The 21,340-nt window shown below is 45.4% G+C and overlaps 1 protein-coding gene across 2 annotated transcripts in view; it reads right to left on the reverse strand.

Moving 5' to 3' along the window:
- LOC120958313 (uncharacterized) overlaps positions 1–20,899 on the reverse strand; it is a 32,657-nt gene extending 11,758 nt beyond the window's left edge. The window contains exon 1 of one of the 2 annotated variants that reach the window (XM_040381027.2): positions 19,957–20,899. The gene's annotated coding sequence lies outside the window, so the exon portion shown is untranslated. Of the gene's footprint in view, positions 1–19,952 lie in introns of both variants that reach the window. The other variant, XM_040381028.2, reaches the window with a different exon arrangement.
- Positions 20,900–21,340: the final 441 nt, after the last annotated feature.

Below are 21,340 nucleotides of genomic sequence, written 5' to 3' on the forward strand. Positions count from 1 at the left end.
TCTTTCTTACCCCATCTGTGGTGCAGTGCGTTCGCAACCTACACAAAGTGCAACATTCCTGCAGATTCTCACAGCCAAACCCACACACACACACACACACACCTGGGAGGGAGGGAAAAAATGCTCATGGGGTGTGTTGCTTACGGGCCATCTATCGAAGCGCGCCAGACCGTAGCCTTTTCAAAGTGCGAGACGAACAGCAAGCACACGCCCCGGCGCACAAAGGGGATTCGCGCACTTTGTCGGCTTAGTTTTGCTGGCAATTGCAGTCAGTGTGTTGTGTTGCCTTGTTCCTTGGTTGCCTTTGTTCGGTCGCGCTTTGGGTAAGGGAAGGACTTTGCTGAGAAGAAAGGAAGCAGCCAGACAGGCACAGTTAAAGCAATTTGTTTTCTTTAAAATTCAACTAGACGTAAATGGAAGCTTTAGTTTGTATTTTACTTTAACATATTTTTCTTGAATTTACAGTAACTTCAGTATAATTACAGCTAAAAGTTTTAATAGTTTTAAACCTCTGCTGAAAATAAATATGATTTAAAGGAAAGGTAAATTATCAGTAAATTTGTAACTCTATTTTTAATCAACTTAGAAACACTTTGGACAAACGCTGACGCCTCTCCATCGTCCACCAACACGATCTACAGACCCATTGCCGTGAAGCACGCGATCGTACATCATCCCGTGTCGTTGTGTACGTGATAAGTCTTTCCCTCAGTCTGCCCACCACCATGGAAACGGTGACTCATTTTCTGGCAACCGACACTGTACCGGGTTTGCTCCAACGCTCGGAGACACTTTTCCGTGCAGGTCGGTTTTTTTTTGTATGCGGTTGCACCTATTGTACCTCCATACAAAGCAGTAATAAAGCAGAAAAAAGACTGTGCAGAAGAAGCATGTCCCGGAAAGGCCACATTAGACCGGTGAAGAGACACACAATTGGCACACAATTTCCTCTTGGATGCTTTTGAGTGGTTTTCCCTTTTTTTCGTTTACACTCTTACCCCAAAATAAAAATCCCGCATCCTTTTGTCGTACGGGGAGTGTACGAGGATCTAATCTCGGGAACGTGTGTTGTTGTGCTCGTTTTTATGTTTTTTTTTTTCAGTGTGGGTTTTCGTTCACACCATCTGTTTGGCAGACACATACCCTTCGCACACACGCGTACGTTAATAGTACGCATCGTCAGCCTGTCGTCAAGCAGTCTTGTCCCACCGCACTCTTGGATTCACTTGCAGGCGGAACAAAAAAAAAACAGGTGTTGATTACAGTGAAATGTGCGAGCCACCCGAACGGTGGATACTGACTGAATGGTGTTCAAGGGGAGAGATGCTGTTAATCGTTTGAAAATGTAATTTATTTATGTTCATTTTTTACACGTTTCATAACCATTTTTAAGCAAATTAGTGCAAATACAACAACGATTGAATGTACTTTATACAAAAACATAACTATCAATTTAGAAAAGGTTAGACTGATGATTAGCCATTTCTTAAATATAATATGAATGTACTAAGCGCCATTTTGATCAATTAAAATATCAATTGCCAACATTCATTGAAAACAAATTCCACTTTCGATTACATGCATGCTGGAAAATGTAACTTATCTCGCTAATATTCACATCTGACTAATATTTTGTGATCAGAGTTAGAGTAAATTTCCTCTAATCTACACATTGGACTTGATTGTTTGGATTAGAGGGGATTTCTTCACATTAAAAGGGTGGAAGAAACGAGTGCTTGAAGAAGCAAGAAGAGTCCAACATGTTTTACAAACGAATTGAAACACTAGAGGGTTGCAGAAATAAGAGATTTTCAGGATTAAAGTGACTCAAAGTGAAGGGGATGTCTATAACGTTCATTCAGAAATGTTTTCAGAGTTTAGAAAGAGTGAGTGATTACAGAGCGGCTTCAGTACATTAAATTTCCAATCTTATTTTTCTTCGTCATCCTTTTAATCTTGTTTTTTTTATCGAGTTTGGTTTTGTTTCTAGGTTTGGTTTTATTTTTCTATTGTTTTTTGTTTCCTTATGTTTTTGTTTTGATTTTTATGTCTTTTTTATTTTCCTGTTTTATTTTATTTTTTTCTTCTTCTATTTTTCATTTCCACTTTCTTCTCATCCCTTCGCAATTTATTCTTGAGTTTCCTTTTTCGATGTAGTACAAACTATGGATAAACCGAGCAAGTTATGTCTGAAAGCCTGAAATTGGCCGTCATTATTTATAAAACATCAGACAACATCAAACATCCGCAATAATTAAAGACGTTTAATAAAAAATGTATTGAAACAGGATCACAAAAAAAAACTTCATTAAAAGCATGTGAGCCTTAAAAGTATAGTTTCATAATTTTAAAAGTGTGTGGCATCGCAATGAATGACGATAAACGTTCAATGCACAGTTAGTGTTTCAGAAGCATCAAACCATCAAACGAATGTGATTGAAATTATCATTTTTCAAAAACCACCCATTTAACCTTGAACTTAAGATTTGATAAATCATCATTCCTATGGGCCAGCGAAAAAGGGTGCCGTCGTTAGCTGTTAATTCCAATGCCTCTCAACCACACTGCTCTGAATACGACCGAACGGCATCACCGGCAAAGCAAATTCCTAATCCATGTTGTAATTAAACAGTTAAAGGCTCAATTCCAATGATAATTTGCACATAGGTCGCTCGACGTGACATGGGTTGCCGGGGAGGGAGGGAGTGCTCTTGTACCTCTGCTTGTGCCTGCTAGGATTAGCCGGTACAGCCCGGCACGGGTTGACATGCCGGCCGGCAACACTTTCCTCCGCCCACTGACATGTGGCGGAGCAAAATATGAGTCTCATCCTCAGCGCAATCCTCGACAGCGACTTTTGCAGGCACGTGGCTTCCTTTCCGGGTGCCGAAGGTCCTATAAATTATCCCATCTAATTAACCAACCGTCTTCTCCGCTCTCCCGTTGGCAAACGCGGGCGGGTGGGAGGGTTTTAGGCCGAACCACGCTGACCTGCATCAAACCACGGCCGTTCCACCGGCCTCCAATCGCACTCGCCCCGCACTGGGTGTCTGTCTCATCAGACCAACTTTCGAGCGACAGTCACATTAAAGTTTATTCGAAACAGTCGCCCACACACCTGACCTGCTGGGCTGGGTGAAAATCCTCCTACCCACCCACCCACCCGCTTGGCCCCATTCGCTTGGGACAATTTATCATCCGCCGGTTGCGATGTCACCAGAGAAGGACAGAACACACCCGTGCGCACCAAAACTCGCTTGGCGGACTCGCCCGCCCTTCCTGCACCGGTCAGCTCCGGTTCGTGCTTCCCTTTCTGCGTCGTTGGTGATAAATTTAATTTTCCAACTTCCAACCCCGCCCAGGTCCCAGGTGGAAGGAGGGATGGTTTGGAAGCTTTTGCTCCCACTCGGTCGGTCTCGGGTGGGAATGATGTTGTTTTTTCATGCCCTTCGTTTTTCTCTCTCACGCTCTCTCACTCTGTGTGTCTCTCCTTCTCCAACACATTCCCACATTGTAGGGAAGGTTTTTACACAGTGTATATTACAGTTCGCGGAACGGAAAGGCCACCCGCCCTATCCACCGCCGGCACGCTTTCCCCCGAGACCACAAAACGGTAATCGTTGTCGGTGATCGTGGTGGTGGTGAAGGTGGTGAAGGTGGAGGACGCAAAGCGGTTGGGCAATTACTGGAAAACTAAGTTTCCGTTTTGCGGATGCGGAAGCGAAGAGGGGTAGGGGTGGGCGTGGAATTTTATGGGACGCGATGGGTTGAATTCGATGGGACCGGGCATGTGGGGTGTGCCGGAGGAGGGTGTAGGTTAAACGAGGGCTCTACGAGGAGACGCGTCGTCGTCGTCGTCGTCGTCTCTCGCTGATTAATTTAACTACAGCGGGAGGAAAGGAGCCGGACCGTCGCATGGTGTTTGGTGCGGGTGTTCGGCCGCATCGTTTCGAAGGGGAGTTAGAGTGAGAGTGAGACTAATCGAAAATAATTTACCAATAAGTAAACATGTAGTGCGGTTTGCGGGGTTTTTTGAAGGAAGAGTACGAACAAGTGGAAATTGAGAGATAAGGCGAGGACTCAACTGGATTAACCGCAGGACTGCTTTTAAAAATTAGCACGTTTTTAGTGAAGACTGCGGAAAGATTGTAGGTGTAAGGTAAAACTTATATTTTCATGTTTTTCATTTATTTGAAATGTTATTTATTACGGTTTTCTAAATGAAAGTACAACGTATTACTTTATGTAAATCATACCTTGTAATCAATAGGTTGAGTTAGTCTTATCAAGCAGCTCGCATCTTGTTCACATCTCTACTCAATAATTATTTATTGAAGCAAGGGACGACATTGGATAGACTGATCTGCATCCGCGCAGATATCATAGTCTGCGTTGCGACTCATAATACTCAGAAATACACTAAATCTGGATGTAACGATGCCGGTTGCGAGCAGTTCAGCGATCCAGTAGTACAACAATATTAGCAATTTGACCGATTACACCCGGGATAAGGTATTATCTTGTGGAAGTAAACCTCCACTAGCCTGTGATATTAGATAGAACCGCACAGAATTAGAATTACCTGTTAGCTTTCAGCTATAATTTGTAAACATTACGGCTGGATCGTCCCTACTGAATAATAAAACAATATATAAATACATATACAATGCATTCCAGACAAAACTATCAGAGATTTGTTTTATGCATTCTACCCCAAGACTAGAATTGTGTCTGATCAGTTTCATTGTGGTTGATAAGATCTCAAAATAATCCTTATATTTTGTTCCATTTGGTAGTAATATATCCTAATCTTTATATTGGGTGTTAGCGTTATCAAGCCGGTCTCGTGGTACAGTCGTCAATTCGTACGACTTAACAACATACCCGTCATGGATTCAAGCCCCGAATAGACCGTGTCCCCATACGTAGGGCTGACTATCCTGCTACGGGTGATCAATAAGTCATTAAGAGCCAACTACATTAGTGGTACAGGCAGTCCTTGACCGACTACGACTATTGTATCAAAGAAGAAGAAGAAATAATAATAAGGCTCTTTAAATTCTATTTTCATAAAGGTTTTAACATTTCTCTATAAAAATGTATACCGCTATGATTGAAAGTTTTGTACAGCTTCATATTAGTTATTCATGTTTTTATCGAATATCTTCATATCCAGTCCCTGGCCATGCCGTTTTTTAACTTTACATGATTGCCCTGGTATACTAGAATCCATTAAAAACATGTCTGAACCCTAGTAGATCCAATTGTCACGAGAAATAAATACTTTCTGTCGGTCAGTTCACCACTGTTCTTTTCCACCAAAGTGTAAGTGTATTCTTTACCATAGTGTAGTGTGTATGTGAAGGTGAATAGTATAGACCAAATTTTGAGGCCGGCCGGAATTTGAATCAAAATAGTGTTGCATTTTTATGATTTTTTGAAATGTTTTAAGTAAAATTATTGTATCTCTTAATTTTGTTCTGAAACGTTTGAAGGTTTACTTCAGTTCGGTGAGTTATGCAGAGGCCGATTTAATTTGAATTAGTAAGGAAATGTGACATGCGAAAAATGCCTTTAGTTGTCCGTAATTCGAAGCAATACGGTACTTGAGCAGAAAAACACTCTTTCATGCATGAAGTTGACTCACACACATTCAAACGAAAAAGTTTCTATCGAGAATTGACATCATTTTAGTCGGTACATGTCAGCTCGTCGTACAAAAAAAAACTAACTAAACATATAAAAACACCCGCAAATGTGTATGAAAACGGATGAATATTTCACAAACTGACTCCAGAGACTGACTCCGTACACTGGAGTTAGTTCAAATGAAGTACTTTTGATCTCGTTCTTTTTTCCGGAGAATATATCTTCGTGAAAGAGTTGTGTATACACCGTATGACACAACTTTTCGAAGAGAGTTGGGTTTGGTTCTCAATGTTTTATCTATCACATAGCGATTACATTGGGTTTTCCTCGACAGTTGTACATACCCATTATCAATCCAAAAATCATTTCATTTTTACCTTTAAGCAAATTGCCAAATTTGGATAACATCGAGGCCAGATCACTGGAGTAGAGTTCGTTACAGTAACCTTGCAAAGCCATAATGAACGATGGCTATGCGACCACAACAGAGACTGAGCCGTTTCGGACTCTTAGAAACAGTGTCAAAACCATGACGAAATCATTGTGATCATTGGTTGACAATTAGGTAAGAGATTAAAGGTACCGGCACTGCTTTCCCTCAAGAACCTTGATGATCCTTGTAAATGGGAAACCAAGCTCTGTGTTAACACCACGCGCAAAGCTCCAAAACCGCTCCAATTTGCGCTGTGATATTTGGGAATTTTCCTTCGAGACAACCGCATTAATCAACCAATCAACCGAATGGTACCACCTCGATCGTGACAGCCTCGATCCTGGGGTCCTGATTTTCGATCCTCCCAATTTCTAGCGTTCCGCAAAACCCGCATTAGTGTTGCCTCCACCCTTCGCCAACCAAAAAAAAGAAGAGATAAAACGCACCGCACCGCGCGGCGGAAACGCACCTCGCCGCCTTATCGCTTGCGGGGATTTATCTTGCATAAATAATTCTGCCTGCTCGCACCACCACAACCGCTTAATCCGTGGCTGCCAGCAAAGCTTTTCGTTGCTCACAAAAAAAGAAGGAAAAAACCCGTGAAAAACGGCCAAAACGAATCGAGCCGTTGTGTTTGGAAGGCTCGACGAAACACCTTTCCCCATCGTCTCCCACCCCGCGAAACCAACATCCATCATCATAACGTAGGACTGCGAGCTGGGAAATCCGGTCACCTTTTTGCCTCGCCAAGAAGAAGTTAACACCCAGCCAGCACTCACCCCACCACTGTGCAAGCCGACCGACGACGTCGACGACGACGGAAGTCATGAAACGATCAACGCAAAGAAACTCCTCCACCATCCTCTTAGCTCCGCGTGTGTTCCGTCAGCTGGCAGCAGGTGCTTAAACCAGCAGGCGAACCCCTCCTCACCTGCCAGGGCAAAGCACCGTCACCGATGGGAAGGATTTATGTGGGCCCCCTTTCCATCCATCCGCCCGTTCCGTTCCGGACAAGAAAACGTTCGACAAACGTTCGGTTTCGGGTGGTGTTCGCATGGTGTGATCCCGGGACGCAGCAAACGGTTACGGTTGACGTTTCGGTATTATTATTATTTTTTACCCTTCCCCCCCCCCCACCCCCAGGTCTATCACTACCTCCATCTCACAGTCTCGTGCGCACCGTGCACGTCAAAAAGGACGACGACGTCGAGGGTTGAGTTGTGTCGTCAACGGACAAATATAAAAAAAAAGAACTGGAGGAAGAGAAGGAGAGGGAACAGAAACACACAGCAGAAAGGGGGAAGGGTAGGTCGAAACGTAAACCACCATCAAATGTGCCTCGGGGTTACCCGCTTCCCGCTCCACTCGTGACTGTTGGCGCGGCACCCATTTATCGTTTTCCCGTGTCAAAACCCACACCCACACACGCAGACGAGTGCGCCCGCTTGATGTCCTTATCAGCAGGCAAAGTCCCCACGGAACCTGCACCCAACCCCGCACTCCTTGTTCCACTCCCCCCATTTATTGTAGGGGGCGCCCTGGCGTGCCGGGCATTAAGCAGCAGAAAGCGTTGACGAGTGCGAGTTTCCCTTCCCTTTTCCACCAACTCAACCACCCCCCACATTCCACAAAAGCACTCGAACTCGACTCGTGCTTGTGTGTGTGTGTCTGTGTATGTGTGTGTGTGTGCAATGCCACGCGTTCCAGCTCGAGCCGAGCCACACGCTACTGCCACTTATCTGAATCATCACCTTCCGCCGACCGAACTCAAAGTTTCTCTGTGGGTGGGTGGGAGTGGGTGGGAGTGGGTGGGTTTGAGTTGGTGAGGATTATCGGCCAACCGTACCGCACACGAACGCGCGGCGACACTAACGGATGCCTACCCACTCAGTTAGGCGGGTGTGGGTGGGTGGGTGGGTGTAGTGCTGGCAAAAAGCGATGGCAGCGATTGTTGATCGCTTTCGGAACGATCGGGAAGAAGGATAAGGGAGGCAGCGGGGCAGGATAATGTTGGCCTGCGGAAGCGCGGATAATTTGGTCGGGAAACGTGGAAAACGCAAAAATTGGTCCGAGAGGCGGGGGGGGGGAGGGGAGGGAAGGACGAAGGCAAGCAAAATTGCGCCATCCGCCCTTCCTTGCCCACACACGGTTACGGTTACGGTTGGAGTAAAACGCTTCCACAACCCCGCCCCGCGTCTTCTGTGGCAAATTCGTAGCGTCGAGGGAATTTTCCTGCCTGTTTGTGGCGCGGGGGTGGCTGTGGGTGGGCTCAACATCGCGCGCGCGTTATTCACCCTCGTTAAATTCAGCACACCGTGTGGCTTGACGCTCCCTGTGCTGTGTGTGCTGTGTGTGTGTGTGCCACCACTCGTCCTCGTCGTCGTCGGCAGCCGTGGTGGAGTGGGAAATTCCTGGTAATCGTTTTTGGGTGTGGGGGACGGGAGTGGGTGGTGAGGGTGTACACGCGCGCGCTAGCGCACCATCCTATAAAACTCACACTCCACCCACCCCCTCACCGAGCTCGATTTTCCCGCACACAACAGCAACAACAACAACACAGCGAAAGGAACGGAGCATAAAAGCGGAAGGCGGAAGGGTGGAAGAGAAACGGTCGCCACGCTTACGCTGCTTGTTGGCACACCACCACCGACAACAACAACACCAACAGCAACTGCTGCTGCTGCTACCGCCACAAGAGGGTGTAGAAAAGGCGAAAAAAAGGGGGAGTGGGAGTGATGAACGGAAAAGCGAAGGAAGGAGGGAGCAAAAAAGAAAAAAAAAAGAATGCAGGAAAAGCTAGCACGTGGTGCAGGGTGGGGGAGGGCACGGGTGTTCGGTTGCATGAGCGCAAACATCGCACGTTTGTCGTGAGGTGGTGGGGAAGGGAGGGAAGGAGAGAGGAGAAGATTGGTGGTGGTGAGACCAGTGCCAGACGATACGGCAAAGCCAACCGCCACAGGAAACGGCAATAGCAACGGAAGCGCAACCATCGCTAAGGATGAAAAGCAAATGGGTTTGGTAGGGGTGGACGGTGGTGGGGGGTAACCGGTGGGAGGGGGATAACGATAGTGGTATAGGCAGGCGTGTGCCACGGGTCTTGCTTTCGGTGCCACGGCGAGCAAATGGCAGGTCCTTTTTGCTCCGTTGCGGAGCGTTCGCTTTGCCTCGGCCGTACAGTGCTTGACAGGTGTTGCTCGACAGCTCGGCAGAAGATTTTGTGTCGTATATTGTTGTTAATTCTTCATGGACAAAATGTCAACAAAATAGTGTACTCATAACCTGGTTTTTTTGTACAAATGTTCTTAAATTTTGTATCAATTTTGGGTAATTTTGAGAAATTTTAAAAAATAGTGACATTTTCAATAAACTTTAATGTTTTAAATATAAATGTTAAAGTTTTAGACCTTTTTTCACTAGAATCATTATCCGTAGCTTTTTATGTAAGTTAAATATACAGGGTTTACGTAGCTAATCCGGCATCATAAAAGCATTGTCGATCATCGTAAATACTCATTAGGGCGACATTAACTCTCGATTGGGCACTGTCATTTATAATCTAGACTTGTGAATTATGAATTGAGCATAGTACACAATGAAAATGGACTACTCTGGATTTTCTCCCAAGAATTTTGCGAATAAGAATTTTGCCACCAAAAATCCTTATTGACGGTTTCATTGATTACTGACCCAATATTAATGAACCCAATATTCACAAGGTCCGAATAGCGTATCTACGGCGACCGATATCGCTTTTACGATGCCGGATTGGCTAGGTAAGCCCTGTAAGATGCTTCGAACAAACTCCAATCCATATTTATCTTATTGTTATTGTTATTTATTATTATCTATATATATAAAAATCTCGTGTCACGGTGTTTGTTGCGAGCAAACTCCGAAACGGCTGGATCATTTTCAACGAAAATTTGCACACACCTTATGGTGGCTTGAGAATAGGTTTTAAGACCTAAAAATCGTTCAGATGTTACACTAAATTTAATTTAAAAATGATTTTCTAACTCCCATACAAAGAGCAGGATTGTTGTTGTGTTGTATACGGCACTTTGACACTTGGTGTGAGGTGCCTGGCGGTTTACACTCGATGATCGGATCCTGAGAGGATACGTGCACGATACAACTATCCCAAGTAACATATCAATAATAAAATATTTAATTTTTTTTTTGAATAGCTAAGTTTGTCGGGTCAGCTAGTTAGTTATATTTATTATTTTTATTATCAAATCTCAGTTTTATGAACTACGGTATAAATGCATTGAGTTCGATTGCTATATTTAATGTATTAAGTATTAAGTTAGTATTTCTTCTTCTTCTTCTTCTTCTTCTTCTTCTTCTTCTTCTTCTTCTTCTTCTTCTTCTTCTTCTTCTTCTTCTTCTTCTTCTTCTTCTTCTTCTTCTTCTTCTTCTTCGTTTTCTTCTTCTTCTTCTTATCCTGTTTCTTCTTCTTCTTCTTCTTCTTCTTCTTCTTCTTCTTCTTATTTTTCTACTTCTTCTTCTTTATATTATTTTACAAAGTTTGTTTCTTTGTATTATTTTATTCCCAATGCTAGGCTCTTTATGTTTTAGCAAACTGATGGTACCATTATTGAAAATTATTAACTAAAATTATTATATCAACATTTCAAAACATTTACAAACATTTCTATGACTTGAAAACCAAAACAAACAAATGGATTTTAATACATCCTTATCACACTATTTTTCACATAACAACAGCGTGTTGTGAAAAGTGCGTCCACCACTGTGTGCCCGGCCGGCCCAACCACAAACGACTTCTGCCCGACCCAAAGGCCCTAAAAGGCAGCCAAAAACCCTCGACTCTCGAACGGCATGCCTCGAATGGACTGAAACGATGCCCGGGACGAGGCGCGCCGTGCCAAAGCGAGCCCCGGAAACCAAGTCACTCGTCTAAAGTTCCTTCGTCTGCCGGCAGGACTGCTTCGGAAACTTCCTTCGAGGGTAGGGGGGGCAAGGGCATCACATCAAATTTGCCGCGCCACCGTTCCAGTGGAGGGAGAGAAGCCCACCGAGAATCCAAGTAGCAGCAGCAGCAGCAACAGCAGTAGCAGCGTGTGGCGCCATCAAGTGTGCCCGAGTGTCGTTCCCAAGTGAAAACTATCCTCAACCGACAAACGCACTTGAAGGGGAGACGTTGGAGATGAGGGGGTGGGGGGGAGGGGCAGAAGCAACAACAGGAGAGTGTTTTTCGTGGTGATGGAAGCGGAGCAGAGGGAGGAAGGGCGAGCAGAAGGATGTTTGTGCGAGTCCAACTCTCGACACGCCGCCATACCGAAGGAACTTAGAGACGGGGAACGTTTGGCACTGACTGGGCGCCTCTTTTTCCTTGTTTTTTCCGTTCTTTTCCGTTGCTGTCCCTTTCCATCCGCTCATAGTTACCATCGTCATCGTTGCTGTCGTCGTCGTCGAATTTTTGTGCACACGTACAACAAGCAGCACCACACGTACAGCCAGGGCACACTGATTGTCGGTGGCGGTTGACGACGACAGCAGACGACGAACCTGTGTGTTGCGCCATATTTCATGTGTGCTGTGTGTGTGTGCCACCCTCCGAGTTGGAAGCACAGGGACAAGGGTGTTCGCGTGCCGACCTCAAACTTGTACCGGGGGGTGGGCGGTCACCCGGCCCAAAATCGGCCACCCACGCCGGGCAAAATCCCAATCCTAGCTGAGCGCATTTGGGGGCGACACATTTGTGACACACAGCGCACCACAAACGCACTGAGAGAGAGACAGAGCCATGGCATGCTGGTACGAGGGTTGGCTGCAAAAGCCTGGACAGCACACCATCCCTTCCTCACACTCTCCCTTCGTCACCGCTGAGGGGAAGGTAAACAGAGAAAGACAAACAATTCCCCAAAAATCATGCCCTTCCCACGAGGTGGTCGCTCCGGCTCTGGGAAATCATTTCACCAAAAACCGGGGCTGCCGCCGGTAGTGCAGCGAGGGAAGCGCGGAAAAGTTGACAGCTGAAAGCCATCGGTCGTCGAGCAGCAGGGAGGACCGCTTGGCCACTGAAAACGGTACCGGCAGGGCGCAATGATGAGTGAGAAACAACGGTACCGGCCGCTCGACCGCATAATCACAATCGCCATCATCATCGTCGTCAGGGCGCCCTCGCCTACTGTGCTCAAAATTATCGAGCTTCAGGAGGGACACACACACGTTCGATTGGAAGCGTCGACTGTCGCTCGCTCGCCAGGACACGCAAAAGGGCAAACACCGGGCGGGGAAAAGGTGGCCAATTTCCCACACCGTCGCGAGCCAGCGGATAACAAAAAAAGGTAAAAACCGGAAGACGAGACGCGCAAGTTGGGATGAGTTTTCTTTATTCTGTGCACACACGCGGGGAAATGCGGAAAAAACACACACAGAGGCGATGAAACTGTCCCGTACCATGCCGTGCCGCTGGTGAGTTTTCCAACGGCAGTCACAGCGCGTCAGCAAGTTGTTGCTGGAGATGGTTGGTTTCGCTTTTTTGTTTTGTTGTTTTTCAACTTCCACAAAGAGAAAGCAAAGGAAAGAAAGGGAAGGATAGAAACGGTACGGTTAGGGCAACTTGAAACCATGAAACCTCCCGCGGGCGTTCACTTGCCTTTTTCCGGATTATTCCACCCATCCTTTTTATGCTTACTCCCCCTCCGGTAAGGTTGCTGGCGCCCGGGCGAATGAATTACGAGCCGGCGTGGCGTGTGTCCTGACAGTTGACAAACTAAACAACAAAAAAAGGGACGAAAAGGACACCAGCACACACACATCTAGGTGGTGGAGGCGCTCGGATGTCGATAATTCTTTCGGTGCGTCCGTGCTAAGGAAAAAGGGAGCGGGACCAAAGGGAAAACAAAACAGCAAAAAGGGTGAAAAACTCCCTCGGCAGGACTTTTCTGGGGTCCGAAAAGGGGTTCGGAACCTTCCAGCCATTGCAATTTGCGGCGCAAAAGTCGGCAAACAAACCCATCCTTTGCTGTTCCGTTCCATCCGACAGGGTTCGCTTCTTCCGCCACACACACACATACATACAGGTCCGTACAGGTGTTGCTTGTGACGGTGTGTTTGTGTTTGTCGGTGTGTGTAAGTGTGCATTTGCTGCTGCTGGCTGGAAATCAAATTGCGGACATTTTCTTCCGCGCGCCGGTACGGACAACGGCGGCGGCGACGCGCGGGATGGCGGGAGAGTGCGCGGCGATGGCTCTAATTAAATTAGAGCGAAACGGAAGCAAACTTCTCCCACCTGCTTGCTGCTGCTCCTGCTCCAGGGCAAAGGGAGAATAAGCCAGCCCAGATCCTTCGCGTAGCGCTGCTGCCGTTGCTGCGCGTTGTGTTCAAATCGAAGGCTGCCTCGATGGAGACGGCACGAGGATAAGCTGTTATTTTTCTTAGCATTTTCCCTCCCCACCCAGGTCGTTCTGTTTCCTGTGCTCACTCGCCTGCTACGCTGCAGAAAACAATATCCTTAGCAAAAGTTTTTTTTTGCTGTCCGTTTTCTCTCGTTGTGTGTGTGAGAGTGGGGGTGCTTTTTTCTCCGTGGGCCCGGTGTGCCCGCTTGCATTCGGTGTTGCCGCCCTCCGGATAGCTAGCCGTATCGTTCGGTATTTTATAGTTCTTTTACTTCCCTATTGCCGTCCTGTCTGCCCCCCCCTGTGAACGGTTTTTGGCTGTCGATTGCTGTTTGGATGCTGCGGTCTGATTTGGATGCCGCTTTGTGCTTTGGGACGGACTTGTCCGATCGGGTGGGGGAAAAAACCCCCCGCAAAAGAAAAAGGCACCAAAAAACGATGCCGTCGCTATCGCTTTTCTTTGGCATGCCTTTTTTCTCTCTACTTCTCATTACGGCAAATCGTGGTAAACGTTGGAGCGCTGGTGGTTTTTCTTTTCCCGCGGTACGGTGTATTTCTCTCTCTCTCCCTCCTTCTCTCTCTCTTTTTCTTGCTGATTATAAATGAATTTGGTTTTTTTTGTGGTCAGTGATGGTGGTAGGTGGGTGGGTGGTAGCTGAAGATAAATAGATTTCGTAAGCTCGGCCGAATCGAATGGCCAGATAAGGGAAAGGAAAAGTGCACCATAATTGGCATTGTATTGAATTCTGCGCCCGGCAAAAGTCGTGCCAATAATATGGAGTAAAGCGTGTTTGCCCAAAAGATTGCGTGGGTTTGTGTGAATGCGATCAGGAGTTTCCCTTTTTGGGAGTAGTTTTACAATGTTCAAAGTAACTGGAGGAAACAGCATAATTTAATACTTTTCTCACCTCAAGGCTTCATTGTGTATTAGAATATAGAGCACAACCAATGTTGTAGATAATAGTTTTAGTGAAAATTGTAGTATTGTATTCTATTTCTTATATTACTTATATTCTTATATTATATTTCTTTTTACGAACTTTCATAACAACCCTTGCATTTTTTATTATTAATCGAAAGTAAGAATTTTTGATAATAGATTAATAATTTGGCCATTTCAATTAGATTTTTATACCATTCAAATGGAACGATGGTTCAAATGAGAATCGACCTACGTATCGCCTTATGTGAATAAGTGAGTTACCGATTGTACCATTTGGTAGTCCACGTTGCTAAGCGTAATACATCAATATGAAGCTCCAGGAACAATTTGTATTGAATGATATTATAGTATTAGCTCTTAGAAGAAGCATTACAAAGCATCAAAATACAGTTGGACGTTGCCAGTTTTTGAAAAATGGTTTGACAAATGTTTTTTAATGCTTTTTTATTCAGGAGGAACGGCTTTGCCGTATTAAATGCCGTGGATAAATGAATAATGAACCTCATCGAGCAGTGATGCAATTGATCATGCTTGCTCTAAAAACATAAAGGTATCTATTATTGCTCAATAGCTACACCACCGACAAACCGACGTGACACTTCGAACAAAATGAGCTTCAAAAGTTGTCTCCTTATTTCAAATGAAAATACGTTAAACACTAGCGCCATCTCTATAATGATTCGCTTACTACACTGACACAGCGGAGAAACTGCTAAATCCCCTTTTTGTTTTTCTTTGAAAATTCCAATACGTATTGTTTTATGTACTTCTCACATCTTTTGCATTGATTTGGAAACTTATAAAATGATTTTCCTGGGTGTTTTGTCCAATATTTCTAACAAAATCGTGCCTCACACTTCCTTCGCAATTTGTATTTAGAAAAGTTGTTTACATCGAAGCAGCAGTGAACAGAGCTTACTTTGACAGAAGTGATCGCCTCACTGGTAAATGACAGTACTTTCGTGTGGGACACTTTTGTAACGCCAGTGTCACGTCGGTTTGTCGGTGGCTACACTTCATCCTAGTATATGAAATATTCACACACACACGCACTATTAGAACCTACTTTTTCCGTTCACAGCAGCAAAAACTCCAACAGTTTTCAAAGAGCCTGTCACACACAGTACGCAGGTTAATATTTTATTTTACACTATTGTCCGGGAGCGTGCGCGCGTTAGCGATTTGCATAACCTTCAGCTAATAAATACCACATTCCGGCATGGAAAGGGAGTCGAACAAAAAAACCCTCCCAAACCCGATCACTAAACACAAATCTAACCGTTCGCGAATAGGTGGAGAGGGGGTAAAAGAGCGACTCCAAAAAATGTGAAATAATAACAGCAAAATGAAACGAAATAAACACCCCGAGAGTGCCACCCGTTTTTTTTTTCTGTGTTGTTGCTTCGGTCGGCTGGTGGGTTGGTCCGGTGGGTGGGTTCTGCCAGCCAGCACGAATATCCTGGCGCACGCCAAATGCCCTAATGACTCCCCTGCATACTCCCTTCTCTTTGCGATCTGCCCATTTTCCCTCTCTCAGGCTCGCAGTCGCAGTTGAGAAGGGGGAGCAGACCGCCCGGGCCCCGGGACCGAGGGAGGTTAGAAAATGCGCCTACATTGACCGGAAAATAGGCCCAATCAGTGTGCGCCATCACGGTGCGGTTGTGGACGGGTGAAAACGTTGGAGCAAAAGCAGCGTAATGTGGCGATGGGGAGGGCCGGATTGTACCGGGAGGGGAAGGACTGGTGACAGCGGTCGGGGAGAGTTGAAAGATAAATGAATTCACCGACCCAGAAGCAGACAGGCTGCCGCTGCTGCTGCTGCCAGGCTTCGGTGTCGGGTCCAATGCTGGTCTGGCGGTTGCGTACGACCAGACGGTGCTTTGCACACGGTACAGTGCTTGACAAAGTAAGCGTTACGTGAAATATTTGTTGGTTTTAAATTATTTTATACTAAGTGAGTAATTAACTAGAAAATTGTGTATTGAAAAAACAGATTAATAAAATTGTTTTATATTGTAAATTAGAAAAAAAATATTTTTGTTAAGCAAAGTACAAAAATTGTTCAATATAAAAGTTTTTTTTTTGCTAAAAACAATTTTCAAAAATAAATGTTGTATAATATTGTCTTTTAAGATGAAAATTTCTGATAAATTCATTTCGTTAAAGTAGCTTTAACCAAACTTACTGTTTATTATACGATACACATAAGTTCAAAATCCACATAAAAATTACAATTTTACTTGCAAATTTCGATGTTTTGCAGATCTTAATGGATCTTTTAACCTCAAAACGGACATCTAAAAGGAATTAGGACCTCCAATAGATTATGGAAAGGCGTTTATAAAATAAATATAAAATATGCTCATTTTATTTTAATCAATTTCGTTTAGCAGACACTAGCCGGCATCGCGAATAAATGAACACATTTTAACAGTCGTTTAAAGTTCATTTTGGTTTAACCGAGTTCATTTGTTGTTCATTCCTGTTAAAATAAACGACCGTCAAAACAGTTAACGACTGCTCGATATCGCATATAGGCAAACACGGGTAAAAAATCGAGCAGTATAATTAAACGACTGTTAATTTGTATCGCATACGCTCTTGACAGTCGTTTGTTTAACGACGGCATAGGACCAGTCGTTAAAATTAACAAATGAACTCAATGCGTTCGCGATGCCAAATTCTAGCAATTTTTAACGACTCTGGTTAATTTTTAACGACTGTTAATTTTAAACCAATTCTTTCGCGATACCAGCTACTATTAGGAACGAAAAAAGTGTTTTGAGACGGACATAAGCATTGAATTCAACACTTGTGCATTTAAAACAGTGTTCTGTCAATCAAATACCATTTAAAATGCAGATCTTCTCATCATCAAAATTGAGCTCATTACACGTTTTGGTAGAATGGTATAATGTTTCAAAATGAAAAAAAAAACTCATCCTCCCTAACGTATTCTTTTAACAGCGGTAGCTGTCATTTGAGTGTCAAAATCGCATGAAATCCCCCCCTTCTGCATCCCGCACCATAAGCCATATTCAAATCTAAACTAATGACCGGAAGCCAAAAATTACCATATCAAAGCAATTGGCGATGGCCGTTCGGCGATTTGTGCGCCTGTTCGCTTTCGACCAAAACCCGATTTTGCCTCGTTTCCCGACCCTCCCGATTTTCTAAATCGGCACCAGTGATACGGTAATTGAGCAGCCGCAGCCTCAGCCCCTAATCTATTAAGCAGACAAACGGTGCGCGACAAACGAGTGGGAAATGACAAACATCTCCCGAAGGGGTCACCACACCCCAACTGGGGTGCGCACGCATTCTTGTCACTTACTGTACTGGCTCGAGTTTTCGCAACCGATGCGAGCGAGCGTGAGCACGACAGCAGCACGAGCTGCCAACGCGCACTCCGATAGGCATCGGAGCAGAACCAGCACAACGGTGAACGGGAGGTGTTGCTGATGATTTCGACGTACGATAAAAAAACAAGCAGCACCCGTCGAGAGGAAAGGGAGACAGTTGACCGGGCAGGTGGAATTTGACGTTAGGTCACGCGCGAACCCAGACCCGAAAAGGATGAAAGGATCTGCCAACCCAGGGTGGGTGGCAGGGCGGGAGCTTTGGGGACTCGGTTTTGTTGAAGCATGGAGCGACATGCCTGCACGCCAAGCACGCCAGGTACGGGCCAGCAATCAGTGGTCTGTGTGTGTGTCGGTACGTCCTTCCCGGAAGAACACAGGACACATTCGCACAGTGCAGACAGGGAGGAGGGAAGCGCTGGTAGACAAACGGGTCAGCCGTCAACATCCTGTCGCACCCTTCCCTTTTCCTGACTCGCCTTTCGAACGGATGACAAATAACCGTGCCATGAACTTGTAAATTTTATTCCATTCCGAATGGGATTGGCCCCAGCGAGCGTGTTGGGTTCGGTTGGGTTGGGTGGCATCGGAATCAAACCCCATCCTTCATCCTTTACCTCATGCCTCTTCGGTTCAGTGCGAGGCCGAAGCGTGCGCACGTCGTTAAATGGCACGGCTGATGATGATGATGATGATGGAACGCGCTCGCGGCACGGTTTGCGGACGGCAGCAGGAAGCAGGTGATTATTGGACGGATTTACGCAAGGACACGCCTGCCATGTGGAAACCGTGCCGTTGTGGGTGAAGAAGGTGTTGGTGGTGGTGGTGGTGTTGGTTTGCGGCCTGATGACTGATTGCTTTAAGTGCTGCCGCCGTGCTGGTGTGTCGGAAAGGAATCGGACATCCTGTCGATGCTGGGCCGCGCGGGCCTGCCATTTGGCAAAGGATTAGTAGGTGACAGGTTGAGGCAGCAGCGAAGCATGCTGGTGCTGGGGTTTGATGAGCCGAATGGCTCCCCGTTTCGGTTCGCGCCCTCCAACGAATCTTCCCCGTTGAACGTCAGAATTGTGTTTAACCGATTCGGGTCCGCATTCAGTCTCCGTGCCCATCGGTGCCTTGTGCTGTTCGTTGAATGAAGTGTTTTATTTTTAGCATCCTCCCGTTCGAAAGGGGGTGAGTTTTACACCCTCGTTGACCCTTTTTCTGTGTGTTTTTTTTGTCTCTCTCTTCTTTCTATTGCTCTCATTAGTCCCGAGGATTTTGGAGGATTTTTTTTGTTTTTGCTGCTGCTTCATCGCACCACACAACTGTTGTCGTTGTCCAGCAGTCCAGGCAGGAGGGGAGAGGGAAAACATAAAATATTCCCACCCAAAAGGGGTGTTTTTTTTTCAATTCCCCTCGTGGGATAAATGTAGATCAAATAAAACGTGAGGTTCAACAAAAAAAAAGAGTCGAGCGACAGGCCAACCAACAAAAAAAGGGAAACACGCAAAACCTCCTCCGGTCGGTAATGAAGCGGAGGGGGTGGGTTGGTAGGTGTGTATGTGTTGAGGATTTTGCTTCCCTAATGGAGGTTCCGGTCGATGGAAATGTTGTAGTTGTTTTTTTTCGTTTTGTTTTGCTTCATTCTCTCCGTTCTGTGTACATAGATTGCTTCCGAGGGAGGACAGCGAAGCAAAAACAAACCCAAAAAGCAAAAAAAGAAGACAACTTAAACCCTCCGTATCTCCGTATCTACGTCCCTTCGGTGTGACCATAAGATAAGATCCCACCTCACCCCACCAACATTGGCTGTTGACGGAGGGCGAGCGAGCGCGCGCGCGGGTTATGATTTTACGCTCATTTTCTTTTTATGGTTCAAAAGGGGATTAAGTAGCGAAACGGGTGACAGTGCGTTGAGGGGAGAGGAGGGAAGGAAAGCCCCGTCCCTGCTCCTTGCGCAACGCATTCCCATGGGACCATGGGAGGGCAGGATGACGCTAATCACCGGCATCGGTCCGAAAACGCCAAAGGATTAGCCAAAGTTCGTGACGTGGTGTACGAGGCCATCCCACCGGAAGCTGGCAAATAGGGACATAACACATCTGTGTTCCGTGGTGTGCTGAAGTGCAGAGAGGTGAAGAAGGGGGAGTGTGTGGAGCTTTAGGAGGTGAAGGATTAGGTGCTGAAAGGATGTAAATGCTCGGCATGCTTCTTACCTACCTGTGAGGTGCACAAGCTGGACGACCCCGACTGGACGACGTTATATTCCTGCTAGGCGGAGAAACAACCCGACGGTCTTGACGATGAACGACGATGATAGGCGTTGGCTTTTGGATGAAGACAGTTATCACTCACTGCTGCATTCCCAGGATGCCTTCCTGCCTGGACAGAGCAATTAACACGCTTCCCTGTTATGGGGTGCGGCAGTACAGTAGTAGTATTCCGGTTTAGTTGCACTGTTTTTGTTGCTTTGGGTTTGTGTTTGGTGGCTCAGTTTTAGTTTGTGCTTTGTTCATTTGCAAACTCAAACTGTTCACATCCACTTGTTTTTTTCTCTCTTAAAACGAAACAGCACTGATTGGTTTTTGTTTCTTTTTTCTTACTCTTTACTTTTGCCACTCACGTTACGATGTCTTAATTCTTTGTTTCTTCTTTATCTGTTTTGGTTCACTGTTTTATCACTTTTCTTGCCTTTACATCAGTTTGCTTCTATTTTTGATGTTTATTTTGTATTTTTTTCACTCGTTTTTATCACTTTTCTTCCATTTGTATGATTCACTTATTAATTACACAGTGCCTTATGCTTTACGTATATTATGTTTCCACGATCACTGTTTCATGCCACCACATAAAACCAAACAAACAAACAAAACTTAAACAAAAGCAAACTACACACTTGTGAAGCTATTGCACTTGCAACAAGACACCCCACTTGCTTGTATGCGCACACAAACAAAACAATAAAAAAAGGAAAAGTACGCCGACAAAAGAAAAACACTCGTGAAAAATGCACACTTGACGGCGTTTGTTGTTCGCGTGTAGAGTGCCAGCGTTTGCGTACCGAAACCCGGCCGAGCGACCTGTTTTGCTAACAAACCTACGGGGGCAACCGTACGCCACCAGACCGAGCGTGCTAGTGACTGACTGGTTGCCGTTGATCCTGTCGCACGGCGGGTGCTCGCCAGTAGCAGCAGCAGCAACAGCAGGTCCTCCGTGGCCGCATCTAGCAGGACACGAGCGCGATCCGAGCACACGCTCGGCTCGGCACAGTGGTGCAATTCGGTTGATATAGAGGGTCAAATTACCTTATTGTAAATAATTGCATAAAATTTGTTGTTGTTTTTTAAAATGCCCATATAAACTCTTGCTGTGTTTATTAACATCTGAAACCTAAAAAAGAAGTTCATCATACAAAAAATCTCAATTTCACATAAGAGTATACTTACAAAGATATTTAGGTATTAATTTTGGTTTTATTTTGGTATTCATTTTGGCCGTAAATGGCCGTTTTGATTTTTCCTGTTCTTTTTACTGTATTTTTCATGTTACTTAAACTCAATAAGATGTTATATTTCCATATACTAAATAAAATACTCTATATTGA

This window comes from Anopheles coluzzii, chromosome 3 (assembly GCF_943734685.1).
Source record: "Anopheles coluzzii chromosome 3, AcolN3, whole genome shotgun sequence".
NCBI lineage: Eukaryota > Metazoa > Arthropoda > Insecta > Diptera > Culicidae > Anopheles > Anopheles coluzzii.